Source organism: Myotis yumanensis, unplaced genomic scaffold, assembly GCF_028538775.1.
Source record: "Myotis yumanensis isolate MYYU_CA2020_CCGP unplaced genomic scaffold, mMyoYum1.0.hap1 SCAF_7, whole genome shotgun sequence".
Lineage (NCBI taxonomy): Eukaryota > Metazoa > Chordata > Mammalia > Chiroptera > Vespertilionidae > Myotis > Myotis yumanensis.
This window is the reverse complement of record NW_027223758.1, coordinates 65,682,171-65,698,410: the sequence shown is the minus strand read 5'-3', so window position 1 is coordinate 65,698,410 and position 16,240 is coordinate 65,682,171.

Here is a 16,240-nt window from a genome sequence, read left to right as displayed (position 1 = left end):
CACGGAGGACAATACAGACAGCTTCCCTTTGCACTCCCACCAGCAACGGACCTGTCTCCACGGTGTTGCCAACACAGTGTGTCGGCACCTGACAAAGGTGCCATTCTGACAGGGGGGGAGATGATATTTCAGTGTCATTAATTTCCATTCCTTTTACCATATGTGAAGCCAGGCATTTGTCCTATCTTTAGGGCCTTTGAGTTCATATTCTCTGCTCATTCTTATTGGGTTGTCTTTTATTGATTTCAAGGAACTTTTTATATATTGGTTAAATTGGACCAAACTGTGGCCTGTGGACTAACTCAGGTCTGCTGATTTATTTATTTTAAATAAAATTCTTTCGGCACACAGCCACACTTGTTGTCTTTGGTTGCTTGCACACTACAACAGCCAAGCTGAGTAGTTGCAAGAGACCTTGCAGCCTAAAAACTGTAAATATTTACCTTGTGGCCCTTTTCAGAAAAAGCTTGCTGACTTTGTGTGAGACTTTTGTGATATGAGTTGCAGATATTTCCCCCGGTTTGCCATTTATCTCTTGACATTTTTCTTTTGCTTTAAGTGCATTTTAAATATTAATACAGTTCCTTGGACATGTTATAATAGGGCTAAACACTTGGCTTTGGGAGTGCTTCTCAGAAACCATCATCTTTCTATACCAGACTGTGGTTCAAAGTTATGTGTGTTTCATTCCAGAGCTAAAAAAAAAAAAAAAAGAATGAAAAAGGCAAATTTGAACAGTCCTGTCCTCCTGCCCAGGCTCCAGGCCTGCCACTCGCACTGGGTGACCTGGGCGGTGTCCCGCTGTGAAGCAAGATCCAGAGCAGGGATGGGCTACCCGAGGTCACAGACCACGTAGGACCAGGGCCTGGGCTGAGCGTGGTCTCCCTCCCCGCTCTGTGTCCTCGCAGTCCCTTGTCCCCGGGGCCTCTGGCCTCAGGAGGTCCTGGGGCTCCCGACCTCCCCTCCTCTCCTCCCCCGCGCAGCCCGGTGCAGCGCGTGGCGCGATGCTGGGCGCGGGCGGAAGGGGGCGGTGTCGCACCGAGAAGGAGCTCTCGGCCGCCTTGGGCGCTGGGCGGGCGGGGGCGCAGGGCTGCCACGGTTCCCCCTGGCTCGGCGAATTGGGCAGGCGCGCCCTGCTGCCGGAGTGGCGGAGCGCTTGATCAGAACTGGGCCGCACCATCATGCTTATGCGCCCACCCCTCCCTCGACCCCAGCTCGGTGCCTGGGGCACAACCCCGCTAGTGTCCCACCCCCAGGCCCTACCTCGTGCCCCCGCTCAGATCTTGGCCGGTGCTCCTCCCACCCCAGCTCCCCCTTTCCCGGCCCCAGGTCCTCTCTCTGGCTTCCTTTTCTGGCTCGGTCCTCTCTCCTTTCTCTTGCTCTCTCACGGCAGGAGTCAGACTGCGCTGGATTCATTGTTAACATGTAAAGCCCGCCACTGAGCTCCACTCCAAACCCTCTGGGGGCTCCTGTCACCTTAAAATAGAACCCAGCGCCCGGCTCCCGGCTCGCATGAACGCCCTGCTGCCCGCCTGACATCCCCCACTACTGACAGCGCGCACATCCACTGCCTTCCTTCCAACACAGCCTGAGACTGAGGGCCCCAGGCCGCGCACTTCTCCGGTAAGCCCCGTCCTCTCAGCCCGCTAGGCTCAGCCACATGGCCTTCTTGCTGGTCCGTAAGCAGCCCCCATGTTCAAGCGGGTCTCTCAGCCTGTGCACCTGCTGTTCCCCCTGCCTCCCCCCGCCCCGCCCCCCTCACTGTCTCCAACTGGCCGTCCAGGTCTCAGTTTAAATGTCACCTCCTCAGAGAAGCAACCCTCCAAATCACCACTATACCCCTTTCTCCTGAACTCTGCCTGCGGCATGCTGCATCTGGTCCCTCCCTGTGCGCTTACTGTGGGCCTCCCTAGAGGTGTGTGGGCTCCCTCAGGGAGTGGGTTATCTTGTTCACCCCAGCATCTCCAGAGCCCAGCGCAGGGCCCTTGAACCACACTGGAGGTTCTCAATGGATGGATGGATGGATGGATGGACGGGTGGTTGGATGGATGGATGGATTGGCTGAGAGGGAGGCTGTTTTCCTTCCCTGAGGATCCAGTTAACAGAAATCCCCTGAGTGTCAGAGCAGCAGCTGGCCAGGTTAGGGCAGCAGCTGTCCAGCCCTCCCCAGCAGCCAAGGTCCATCTGGAGGCTTTGGTTAAAAATGCGGAAATTGGACTCTCAGGGCACCTCCAAGGTGGATACACTCTCCGCTCTCAAGGGCTGTAGGTCCCTCTGGCCCAGTGTTGCTGGGCTCTACAAGGAGAAGCAGGAACTTAGGACTGGCGGGTCCTTTCAGCCCTTCCTTGGAGGCTCTGAGAACAGGGGACTTCCCCATCATCACACTGTGAGGCTGGGACCGGGGCTGAGTGAACAGAGGGGCAGGGACTGGCTTGGCAGGCAAGGGCGGGGGGGTGGGGGCGCTTGTGGGGGTCTTGGTGGCAGGGCACCAGGACCTCTGTCCTCTTGGGGGGATGGGTGACAGACCTCTTCCTGACCTAGCTCAGGCCATTGCCCCTCTTCCTTGTCACAGCCTCCTTCCTCATGGCCACAGGGGCGACGTCTAGTCCTTCAGTATCTGCCAGTAAGTCTCAGGACAAGTCCACACCCTCAGCCAGCAGGTCACAGTCCCTCAGGGCCACAGCCTCTTGCCCAGACCCCACTTCCCAGAAGGCTGTCTGCTGTCATTCCCCTCCTCCTCTTTGCCAGGGAGCACCTCTCTGTCCCCTTGTCCTTCAGGGCTGGGTTTACTGTCACTGCCTGGCTGCTCAGGGGTCCCTCCAGCTCTGCTGCTGTCACTCTGGGTTGGCTGTTTTGTCTCAGGCCTCCCAGGGTTCTGCTCATGGTTGGAGAGAGACCAATGGATTGGAAACTCTCCCAAGACCTGAACTTCAGAAAGGCTTACTCTTGTATTGTACGGCTGAGCCACAATGTACTTATTTACTCATTGCTAAGGCCGTGGCTTATGTCCAGTTTTACTCTTATAATTAATGCTGCAATAAACATGCTTATTTCTTTCCCTACCCCCTCTCCTCTGAAAAGAAAAATGAATGTATGAATGAGTGAATGAATGAGAAAATTCAGCACTGTTTGGGAAGCCTGTGACCCAGCGGGGTCTTCCAGTGCCCTCCTTGCCTCTTCTCCTCCCCCACCTGTCCCTAAATCTGGTCTGTAGAGAGATCCAGCCATGCCCGGCCAGTGTGGCTCAGTGGTTGAGTGTCAACCTATGAACCAGGACCTCACGGTTCCATTCCCTGTCAGGGCACTTGCCTGGGTTGCGGGCTCAATCCCAGTAGGGGGTGTACAGGAGGTAGCTGATTGATGATTCTCTCTCATCATTGATGTTTCTCTCTCTCCCACTCCCTATCTCTGAAATTAATAAAAACATATTTTAAAAGCAATTAAAGATGAAAAGAAGAAATCCAGCCATGTCTACCTCCAAAATACACACAGAATTGACCTCTCTCCCAACCCCCACTGTCCGCCCCCACTGTTACCACCCTGATCTGAGCGGCTCCACTCTTTCTCTCCTGGTTTGTTGCAACATCCTATCCCCCCCCTACCATGCCCCTGCCAAGACTGACGTCAGACCCTGACTGTCCCTCCAGGCCCCCACCTTCCGCAGAGGAAAAGTCAGCACAATCTGTGCCCGGTGCCCCTCAGGCCTCTTGGCCTGCGTCTCTCCTCAACCCTCACTCTACTCTCATCACACCGTCTCCTTACCAGTCCCAACACAAGCCAGGCACAGCCTTGCTCCAGGGCCTTTGCGTGTGCTGTTCTGCTGGATCCCTCCCCGGCTCCTTCACTTCCTTTGGGTCTCTGCCCAAAAGTCTCAAAGACGCCGTCCCTGACCACCCTGTGTCACGCTCAATCCCCTTTACACTGTGGTTTTCCCTTTTAGCTTTTATTGCCCCAGATATGATATTTTTGTCTATTGTCAGCCTCCCCCACTAGGAGGTAAGTTCCAGGAAGGCTTTTGGTGGCTTTGTGGCCTGTTGTGTCCCAGGCCCCAGGACATCGCCCATATACAATAGGCACTTAGTAGATATCTGTTGGATGGGTAAATAGATGCCCAGTGGGGGCAGGAGGGACTGGGGGTGCTGCCTCCTTCCTGCCTGTGTGTGCAAAGCCCAAGTTTGGAGCGGCCTTGGCCCTGCCCAAGCCTCTTCCCCGGTGTGTCCTGTGTGTGTGTCTCATTGAACCGTGGCCCAGACCCAGGTTTGTTTAGGCAGAGAACTTGGTCTTTGCATTGGAATGAGAAACCCTGCTGTGGTGCACAGTGCCTCCATTACGGGCCACCTTTAGTGACAGCTGAGTGCCGCTGCTGTCCCTGGGGGCATGGAGCAGGCCTGTCACAATATTTGTTCAACAGGCGGTAGAGGCTAAGCCAGGCTGCAAACACAGTGCTGCCAAGAGGGAACCTCTTGCTGCCGCTGGGCTGCCTCACGGTGCTGGGGACATGCCGCTCCTGCTCCAGCACCTGCCTGGGCGGGGGCGGGGGTGCGGGGACTTCCACTGCCCTGCCTCCTCGTCTTCCTTCAGGCTCAGGCCCACTCCTCTGACTTCCTTTTGCTTGAGCCCCTTTGCATGACTTAGCTCCTCAACCCTAGCTCCCCCTGGCCTGCAGCCAGCCACGCAGGCTCCCTTGGGACTCTGTCAGGCCCTGGGCCACCTGGCAGCCCAGACTTTCTGCCTCTTTGAGTAGGACAGGTGTGGCTAGGACTTGTTCTGGACAGGGCTCCTGAGGGGCCAGGAGCTGGGACACACACACAAATCCAGTTGTTTGTGTTTGAGTGACTCTTGCTTGTCTGTCTGTCCGTGTCTCACCATCTGTCTGACACCTGACAGCTCCCCTCTCTGGCGGCCTGTGTGTTCCTCTGTCTGTGATTGCCTGACCCTTTCTCTGTTTTGGCATCTCCAGTGTCCCAGACCAGCGCTGGGATTGCTGCGGTCTGTACATGGACTGTCCTGTTGGGTACCCCTCCCTGGGCAGGGAGCTCATTTCACAGATGAAGCCATCGAGCCACGGAAGCCCACTGAGGTCACACAGTGCTCACCCGTCCCCTACTGTGTCCTGAAGGTTAAGGGGCTGCTCTCCTCATTGTCCCTGCACCACCCCTGCTCCCCTGCTCCTGCCCTACCCCCTGCCAATGCCTTGTCCCCACCCAGAACCTTGTCCCCGGTGTGGCTGCCCCTTCAGCACAGGCTGCCTCCCCAGCCACACCAGCCTGGCCCAACCTTCCACCTTGCACTCCAAAACACAAAACGTAGCACTGAATTATACACTGTGCTCCCTAATGATCTTGTGCCTTATCTCCTCAGCTTGTGGGAGCTCCTCAGGCAGAGCCAAGTTCTCGGGCCCAGCATGGAGTTCCTTGCAGGCAGGGCTCCTGGCTGCAGTGGCTGGGGGGTGCGGCCACACCTTAGCCTGGAGCCCATGGTGTCACACTAGAGGCCACAGGCACGGGCAGAGGCAGCCCATCCGTTAATTTTACAATATGTATGCAGCCCTGTGGGCACAGTGATACACACGATTGGAAGATGTCCCCTTCCTTACCAGAGCCCACTGCGGGAGGCGGGCGTAAGTGGTCCCGAAACACCTGAGCTCTAACAAGGCCCTGACCACACCTGTTCTCTCTGCAGCCTGTCAGCCCTCACAGCGCACAGCCAGGCCAGCAGGTGGGCTTTTCAACTCTGCCTCCCAACGCACCCAGAATTACCATGCCGTCGCCTAGTCCAAGCAGCCCTCCATCTCCCCTGGGTGACAGGCCTCCTCACGGGCCTCCCCACCTCCCAGGCCTCCTGCAGCTCATCCTCCCCTCAGCTGCCAGAGGAAGCATCGCTTCCCTCCACACCTTGCTCCACGCAGAATACAGTGCCAGTCTCTGGCACCCCACACCGCTGCGACCTGCAGCCCAGTCTCACTTTCCCCACAACTCCAGCTTCCTCGGAACACGAGCTCCCAGTGGCCCTGCTGTCCTTGCCCGGAATCCTTGCCCCCAGGTCCCTGCATGGCTCCCCCTCCTCCCTTCACTCAGGTCTCTGCTCCAAGAGCAGCTCCCCAGCGAGACTGCAGCAGTCAGGGCTCTACAGAGAACCAGTGGGGTATGTGTGTGCATGTGCTTGCATATGAGTGTGGGCATATATGTGTATCTGTTATTACGTGTATGTGCTTGCACCTGTTTTTATGTGTGTGTGTATGTGTGGGGATGTGTATATGTGTATTCACGTATGTGTGCATGTGTACCTGTTTGTGCATGTGTTTGTGTGTATGTTCATTTGTGTCTGTGTATGTTAGTATGCGTGCATGCATGTATGTGTGTGTGCATTTGTATGTGTATGTGTGCATGTGTGGAGAGAGAGAGAGCTATATATATGGAGAGAGACAGATTTATTTTATGACATTGGCTCACTCGATTGTGGGAGCTGGCAAGTCTGGAATCTGTAGGGCAGACGGGTGGGCCAGAGACCCCAGGAAGAACTGATGTTGCGTCATGAGTCTGAAGGCTGCCTGCCCTTGGGAGCTCCTGTGTGCCTGCAGGCACTGGTGTGAGGGGCTCTATGCACCGCCCTCATGCAGCTCCTCCACCTTTGCAGGAGGTGGGATTGGACCGGAGGGCAGGCGGTGTCATTCAGGAGGTTCACTTCTAAGACTTCTGCTCCTTCCAGTGAGAGACGCGCCACTCCGAGGCCTCTCCGTCTTCCCTCTACCCTTGCTCTTGCATTTGCCTTCTCTTCTCTCCTACGCCTCTCCCATCACCTGGGCATCATGGCTCTGGTATCCAGGCTGCCCCTGCTTCCTCCCTTGCCTCTCAGCCCTCTCTGCACACAGATGCCATCGTGACTTTACCAACCCTGATGCCTCTCTGCCTAGTGCTCTTCCGACCCTCTTGCCTCTGAGAGAAGGTCTGAGCCCACAGTTAGGGTCACCTGTTACCTGCCCACCTTGCCTCTGTTCTCCCTCCATATTCCCTGAGCCTGTGGGACCTGACACTGATGGAAAAACTGCTAAAACTTGACAAGGTGGGGGGGGGGGGGTCCTGGCAGCCACCATCTCAATTACAGCCCAACCATGTAATAGGCACCCCAGTTGTGATGTGACGAGAGGGTGCCTACCTCTGTGGTCTCCCTCCAAACCCACAATGCAATGTAACCACGAGAAAGTCACTCACCCAAATAGGGGGACACCCTACAAAGTAACGGGGCAGTGTTCTTCCAAAGGGTCAAGGTCGTGAGAGACAAGGAAAGACAGAAGAGCTACCCGAGATTCGGGGGGGCGGGGACCAAGGGGGCACGCTGACTAAAGGCAAGGTGGAGCTGGACTGGATGGGCTTTGGTGGGTAAACTGGTGACCAACATCTATCTCTCAGTCTTGATAAACGCACCTTGGTGATGTGATGCATTAACAGGAAACGTGAAAAAGCTCCAGCTGCTAAAAATTCTTTATCGTGTTTCTCATTAGAATTGTCATACATGCTCATTGCAATAATCCAAATCAGCAGAGACGCCTGGGCTGATGGCACCAGCCCACCCCGCAGAGGGAAGCCTGGTTGCAGATACCGTCCCCCAGGTTTCATGCATTCGTTAGCACCTATTGTTCTCACTCTTCTGTTTCTATCACACGGGCTCTAAAGCACACTCTGTCTTGCCACCTGCCTTTTCATCTTCTCTTCCCCCAGGATGCCTCCTAGGTCAGGCTGGTGTGAATGGTTGCAGCTTTTCGAACAGACTTCTCCGTGAGTTTGGCATTTTTGTGTCCTTCTTGTCTGAGCTGATCAGACAGACACTTTATTTACCCAGTACTGTGATCAGTACTGTGATCAGTGAGCCGATCCTGGGAGTGTAAGTGCCCATGTTACCATGTTTTGTTCTAAGCTCATGCTTGCGTTATCTTCGGTCCACATTTCCTTCCCATGACACTTCTTAAGCCACGTGGCCATTCTGCTGGGGTGAGTCTAATTAAAACCAGATGCGATAATCCACAAACCCAGTTACCCTGTCCCTGTGCAGAAAGAGGATGACTGTGAGCCTGCCTTCTGCATGCAGGCCTCCCCTCCCATCCCTTCGAGGGCACGTGGCTGTCCTGACACCCAGGCCGTGAGGCCCATGGGAGGTGGCATGTTGCCTTTATAGGATGTACTAATGAGCCAATCTCTCTCTCTCTCTCTCTCGATACAAAATAGAAGCTCTAAATTTTCTTCTCTTATACTGTGGGTGTGCATAGAAGTTCTAGCATATTCCTGTACCATATTCACCATGGCTTGGCCTGCTTGGAGGGTTGTTGCTCCATTTTGGGGACCCCTGGGTTGGAGCGCCCCACCCTTTATGAGGCTAACATGTTCTCCAGCCTCTAGCCAATCTCCCATTCCCCAAGAAGCCCTGCCTGACTCCCAGGCTGCACCACGCTCCTCCCAACTCTGGTCCACAGCCACCACCCTCCCTTAGGACAGGCTGGCCACAGTGAGGCCTGGGCAGGGGAGCCTGTACTTCTGCTGCCCAGCACCGGGCTGTGCTAAAGGAATGGAGGGAGAATTGGATTTGCCAGGAACACAGAAGGTGGTGGTCCTGGTGGGGAGAAGCGTGACACAGGTCAGGGTAGGAGGGAGTCCAGAGTGGGCCTGGCCCCTCCAGTTTCCATGTCGGGGAGGGGCCCCCATCTACCCTGTTGCCTGAGCTAGAAACGTGAGCCCCCAGAAGTCTTGCTCCTTCCTTCTCCACCCACTCACACCCAGGCACGTGATCCTCCATCCGCCAGGGAGCTCACATCTGCCCCCTTACTCCATCCCCATGGTGCTGCATCCACATCTCCAACCAGAACTCACCCCACTTGCCTGCCCAGGTTTTTCTATGGCTCCACTGCGTTCAGGATAAAGGTGATCCTGACCAGGCACCAGCGGGCTTGCTGGCCCCACCTCAACCTCAGCCCTGCCCTTCCCTCATGCACTAGCTGCACAGCAGTGCCCTGGTGTCCGCTCCGCCCCTCGCACCCCTACATCCACGTTGTACTCGGGACCTTTGGCATGCATGGAACCTCTCCACTGGACAGAACCTCCCCAGATGTCATCTCCTCAGGGCATCCCAAAACTAGGCCAAGGCCTCTTGTTATAAGCTTGATGTGTTCATTTTCCATAAAACTCTAAAAGTCCTAAGAGCGGGGCAAGCTGTTTTCCTCACGGCAGACTCCCCAGACATCCAGTGAATATTGCTTGAAGGCGTAAATGAACGGATGGGGTGTAGGGAGGGTCTCCCCCGCTGTGAGGGATACAGCAATGGGGAAAGGCCCTGGGTCTGCTGAAGGTGGCCCTGCATTGAAGGTAACATCTGAGATCCAGGGTGGGCTGGGCGGGTGGGAGGTGTGTGGGAGGGGGTGATGGTGTGCGTAAGGCCGGAAGCAATTTTCTTGGGTATCCCAGTTTTCTCTCCCCTAAGGGGTTCTCTTTTGTGTTGCTGGCTCTGGCCACGTCTGCATGGTCGGGGTCCCCCCTCTTTCTGGAGTGCTCCCGTGTGACCCAGAGTGGGTGGTGTCTGGCGTGCATCTGTGTGTGTATTTGTGTGAATCAGATCTGCCTGTTTTGTGAGCTTAGTACGTGTCTGGATCCATGCAGGGGTGCGTGTATTTGTGTACAAGCATATGATTGTGTGGGAGGGGTTGCTAGGTGTTCTAGTAGATGTGATCCTGCTGGGGTATGTCTGTGATGATTGGAGTGTGTCTGCCCTCATGTGTGGGTGTGTCCCTGCGGGGCTCTGTAGTAGGTTTGTGGGCTCCACGAGTGCCTGGATATGCAGGCTCCCCCAGACCCAGTCCTGCTCCCTACTGGCTCCCCACCCTGTTCCCATCACCTAGCAACGAGGGACTCTAGTCTCCCCAGTGGCCTGGAAGACAAAGGTGTCTCTGTGAGGGAAGAGCTGTGCTCGGAGGGGGAGGGTCTCCAGACCTGCTCAGAGCAGAGCCTTGTTCGGGCCTCAGGCCCACTGTCGGGCTGCCTCTCCCAGCTCATCCCTGTCCCTGGACAGAGCTCTCCTCCATCCCCTCCACCCCCGCCTTCCTGTGGGGCTGGCAAGGGCAGGTGCTGGCAGACACACTTGCTGCTCCCACACTGCCCCCCACCCACCAGGGAGCCTCATGTGGCCTCAGCTAGTGGGGTGTGAAGACAAGATGGAGTGAGTACCGGGGGCACCATCTGGTGGGGTTCGGTTCTGTAGATTGGGGCCTGACCCTGAGCACATTCAGGTGAAGGCAAACGCATTCAGAGCGGGGTGAGCAGCTCCCAGAGGAGGTGAGAGGGCAACCAGCTCTGCTCCTCCAGCGCCCGGGGCAGCCCGGGGCGTTCACCTGCAGCTTCGGGGCAGGGGACTGGCAATCCTGGGGGCAGGCGAGGGAGCGGCTTCCAGTGCTTCCCGAGGGTCTTCAGCGCTCCGCAGGCCTGGCCTCTTCTGGGGACTCCGGCCTCCTCCTCTCTGTACTTTGTCCCCATGTTCCAGCCACATGGGCCAACAGGCTGGACCGATTCTTCCTCAGGGCCTTCCTACGACTCTTCTCTTTGCCTGGCAAACTTTTTCTCCAGGTCTCCGTGGAGATTGCTCCACCATCAGGGCATCAGTCAGAGGCCACAGCTTTGACAAGGCCTGTCCCAGCTCCTCTAAGGCAACTTCCTGCACCCCGCCCCTACTGTGTTTTACCTGTAGCGCTTCTCCCTCTCTAAGATGATCTTATTTAATACATTATTAATGAAATTAAAATGAATTATTAATACATAATAATAACAGTAATAGTAATGAAGGCAGTTTTATTTAGTACTTACTGGCTTCTAAGCCCTTGGTACATTTAAACTCAGTTACCCTCACGCTCTAGCTGGTTTTGCTCAGTGGATAGAGAGTCGGCCTGCAGACTGAAGGGTGCCGGGTTTGATTTGAGTCAAGGGCACATGCCCAAGTCGCGGGCTCGATCCCCAGTAGGGGACGTGCAAGATTCTCGCTCAATGATTCTCTCTTATCATTGATGTTTCTATCTCTCTCCCTCTCCCTTCCTCTCTGAAATCAATGAAAATATATGAAAAAGACACACAAAAACTCAGTGACCCTCAGAACAGCCGTGTGATGTGGCAGCTACTGTTACCTCCACTTCACACTGAGGACCCCGCGTCAGTGAGAGCGGCTCCGCATTGTATTCACGGTTCCAGAGACTGTCCATCTGTTTGCTGCTGTGTTCCTGCCCCGGGCACATAGAAAGGGCCAAAGGATGTTTTAGTAGAAAGGATTGTGGCAGGAGAATGAAGTGGCCCGGCCCTTAAGAAAGGAGTCCAGGGGCCTCCCTCCCCACAGCCATTGCTGTAGCATCTGCTGGGGAGGGCCACAGCCTAGCCAAAGCCCCAGCGGAGGAAGTGGCAGCCAGAGGCCTCAAGCTGCTTCATGGAATCAACCTGGACTTGAAAACTTCCTGCCAAACCTCTGGCTCTGGAGAGGGGAACCTGCGCACAGAAGCCTCCGTATCTTGCTCCTCTGAGTCTTGCCTCCCAGGTTGGGAAACTGCTGAAAATTGCTAAAGATGCTCAATGCTTTCCCCCACCCCCCCACTCAATACATATGTATGGACTGAACAAACAAATACACAATGCTTTCATACACAGTTCTATCAAGTGGAACAATTTCCCTCAACTTAATAGTGACTTATTAGACAGATTGACAAAAGAATAAATAACAAAAACACATTCACTGTTAACTTTTTAAGAAATCTAAATCATCTTTGGGCTCTGCTAATTATTATCCTTATGAATACATATGAATGCCATCAAAGTAAAGAACTTAATTTTGCATTCTAACCTTTGTTCCTTAACTTTTTATTTTGAAATAAAAGAGGATTTATAGAAAGTTGAGCAATAATATGAAGAGTTCCTGTGCACCCTTCACCCAGTTTCACCAATGGCAACATCTTATGTGACTACATTATAATATTAAAACCAGAGATTGACATTGCTAGGTGTCAGATTTGTGTAACCATCACTGTGGTCAATATGCAAAACTGCCCCTCATGATAAAAATCCTCCTTGTGCTAGCCCTTAACAGTCATAACCACCACTCCCTCCACCATTTCTAACCCTTGGCAATCAATAACGTGCTCTCTATCTCTATAGTTTTGTCATTTCAAGAATTTTATGTAAATGGAATCAGACAGTATGTAACCTTTTGAGTATGGCTCCCCCCCCCCCCCCCCGCCCCCCCGCCCAGGATAATGCCCTTGAAATCCACCCAAGTTGTTGGATGTATCAATAATTTGTTCCTTTTTATTACTGGGGTATAGTCTGTCTCCCCTAGAACACGAGGGCCATGAGGACAGGAATTTGTCCCTCTCACTCATCCCTGTCTCCCTACACATAGTAGGTGCTCAATAAATATGAGTTGGGTAATGGAATGAATACATTTAAAAAATATAAATAACCCTGTCCAGCCAGTGTTGCTCAGTGGTTGAGCATCACTCCATGAACCAAGAGGTCACGGGTTTGACTCCTGGTCAGGGCATATACCCGGGTTGCGGCCCAATCCCCAGTAGGGGGTGTGTAGGGGACAGTGATCGATGTTTACCTCATCAATTCTTCTATCTCTCTATCTCTTTTCCTTCATCTCTCTCTAAAATCCATAGAAACATATTTAAACATATATAAATAACCCTAATCCAGGGCAGAAAGAACTTCAGCCTGCAAAGGATTTCCCAGAGCTGGGGCGTGTGAGGAAGGGAGAGTCCTTCCTTCAGTTGCCAAAAGAGGTGGAGCAGTGTTGACCTTAGGGAGGATGCCAACCTCTCCCTCAGTATCCCCAATTATAAACTAGGAGATGGTGCAGCCTTCCCACCTCCTAGGAAACACCCCGGAGTCATTTTTAGAGTGTGCATTGGGGAGAATATACTGCTACAGAGGAGCTGACCAAGGTTCAAATCCTGACTCCAGTTCCTCTCTCCACACCCCCTTCCCCTGGCCTCCTGCCACTCCCATGTCTGACAGTAAGTTTGGGAAAACACCAGCTGCCTGCTCTGGCTGCTGTAGCTCAGTTGGTTGGAGCATTGTCCTTTACACCAAAAGGTGGTGGGCTCAATTCCTGGGCAGGGTACATACCTAGGTTGCAGGTTCGATCCCCAGTGGGGGTGGGTGCAGGAGGCAACTGATTAATGTTTCTCACATTGATGTCTCTCTCTCTCTCTCTCCCCCCCCTCCCCCGCCCCTCCCTGACATCAATAAACAAACAAACAAAATTACACCAGCTTCCTGTGGTGCAAATGAAATGAAGTGAGATGGTTTGCTAGGGCTGCCGTAACAAACTAACACAGGCTGGGTGGCCTAAGCAGCAACTTATTTCCTCATAGTCTGGAGGCTGGAAGCCCAAGATCAAGGAGTTGGTAGAGTTAGTTTCTTCTGAGGTTTTTCTCCTTGGCTTAGAGATGCTGCCTTCGCCCTGTGTGCTCACACGGTCTTTCCTCATGTGTGTCTGTGTCTACGTTTCCTCTTTTTACAAGGACACCAGTCATGTTGGAGGAGGACCCAACCTCATGACCTCATTTCACCTTTAAGGCCCTGTCTTCAAATACAGTCTCAGGTATTAGGCGCAGACATCCCATGTCCTAGGGAAAGTCCATAGGAAAATGTTCCTAGGCTAAGACTTCAACATATGAATTTTGGGAAGACAAAAATCCAGCTCATAAAATGGGAGCACAGGTCCTCGGCAAGGTCGAGAGAGGCCTTGGCACGTCCAGTTTTGTTTTGTTTTGAAGAGTTTCGCTTATTAAAAAGTGATGAAATGCCTCAATGGCTTAAAAAGCTAGTCTCTATTTTAAATGACGGCTTTAACAAATTAGTGCTTTAAACACAATTCACACAAATAATGCACCCCGATTATGCTAATAACAAGACAATTCCAATATTTAAAATAAAATGACCATTTAATGCAGTCCAGATCCCCTGGCCATGGGACACGATTTTTAAGTTTGCCGTGAACAGCTTCTTTTAATCTTATCATGCATCTCCGTATTTAGGGATAAAATAGTCTAAGCTTTTGACTTCTTGAATGTGGGTGGCCTTGCCAGGCCCAACCCAAGCGGGACTGTGCAGATGGCAAATTTCTCCTGGGCTGTCTCAGGACGTGGGCAACCCTCCGTGTCCTTCTGCAGCCTGCAAAGCATGTGCCCAGGCCCTTAGCACTGTGGCCAGGAAAGCCCCTCAGTGAGTGGGAGGGGAGCCAGGCCCAGCTTGGGTATCACCATGGTAACGCTCCCCACTCTCTCCTCGTGGAGACCTGGGCATCTGTGGCCATGGAGACTGGCCCCCGCCACTGGCACATCTGCATAGCAACCAGAGAGGGAGCCAGCGCAGCTGGGCCTCGCTTCAGGAAAGCAGGTACACTCAGGGCTTTTATAAATCATTAAGGAGAAGATGGGTGCCTCGATGGGAAAACGGACAAAGGACGCGGACAAAAGAGGAAACCACAAGTGGCTAATAAATATATGACAAGTGCTCCACATTACCAGAGATCATAGAAATGCAAATGAAAACAAGATGCCTTTTTTTTTTTTTTTCCAAAACAGCATAATTGGCAAGAGATGTGGAAAACAAAAAGATAAGCCCCCGTGTTGGGGGGTGTGCAGGGACATGGGGACTTGCAAAGCCTGCTGGTCTGAGTGCACATTTGTAGAACATTTCTGGGAGGGCAATTTGGCAAAATGTATCAAAAGCCTTTAAAAACGTGCACACTTCTCGAACCCACAATTCCAGTCCTAGTAATTTATTCCAAGGTAATAATTAAGTGAGTAAAGATTTCGCTACAATTGTCTCCCTGCAGGGGCAATTATAACAGCAAAAAGTTAGAAAGAACCACAGTCTGGGGGGGGGGGGAAAGTGATTCAAACATGTATTTTGCATTCATACAATGGAATGTTCCACAACCATTAAGAAATGTTGCAGAAGAACGTTTAATGGTAGAAAATGCTGTACACAGTCATGTGTTAAGTAGAAAAGTAACAGATTATAAAACAGAAGTGTGTCAGAGTATGGAGGGGTAGCAGGGAAGAGCAGTCGGGGCCTTTTTCCTAATGTGAGCCCAAGCGTTCAGCACTCTCTGAACTTGAGGAGGAGATGTCAAGACTCACGAAAACTCTGCCCCCAGTCCCTGGAGAGAACTTCCAGAAGATTCTGCGCACATGAGAGCAGGTTTGAATGCACACCAGGAGAGGGGCAGCGAAGTGCGGGAGACGTGGGGGCTCTGGAGCCAGGCTACCTCCCTACACCACCACTAAACCATTTGGCTCAGGGACGGTTCTCTTGCACCTTGTCATCCGGTTGAGGGATTCACGGCTATCTGGCCACCCCATCCCAGGCCATCTGTTTCCAACCCAGACCCAGTTGACACAAGTGGATAAAATCACGAAGGGTCAAAAAAAAAAATGTTTTTTCAAGGTAACTGTTCAGATTTGGGAACCTTGCTTTCATGAGAAAAATCGGCTTTCATGTAGGGCATTTAAAAAGTTTAAGCGATTTTCTTGATTTGTGATAAAATGCACATAATAAAAAATTTATCATCGTAAACATTTAAAAAAAATACTCAACTAAGTGTTAAAGAGGATATGTTTATGAATTTTAGAGAGAGAGGAAGGGAGAGAGAGAGAGAGAGAGAGAGAGAGAGAGAGAGAGAGGTGAGAGAGAAACACTGATTGGTTGCCTCCTGCACTCAACCCAACCAGGGATCAAACATGAAACCAAGATATGTGCCCTGACCGGGAACCAAATCCACAATCTTTTGATGTATGGGACAATGTTCCAACCAACTGAGCCACCCGGCCAGGTCTCCTCTTAACCATTTTTAAGTGTACAGTTCAATGGCATTAAGTACATCCACATCTGCAGAACTCTCGTCATCTTCCCAAACTGAAACTCCGTAAACATTAAACACGAACTCCCCATTTCCCTTCCCCAGGCCCCGACAACCATCATTTTACCTTCTGTCTCTGAAGTTACTCTAGGGACCTCTTATAAGTGGAATCAGACATATTTGTGTCTGGCTTATTTCACTTAGCGTAATGTCCTCAATAGCTCATCTGTGTTGTAGCATGAGTCAGAATTTTCTTTCTTTTAAAGGCTGAATAACATCCCGTTGTCCGTATAGACCACATTTCATTTGTCCATTCACCCGCCAATGGACACCTGAATTGATGTCTTTGCGC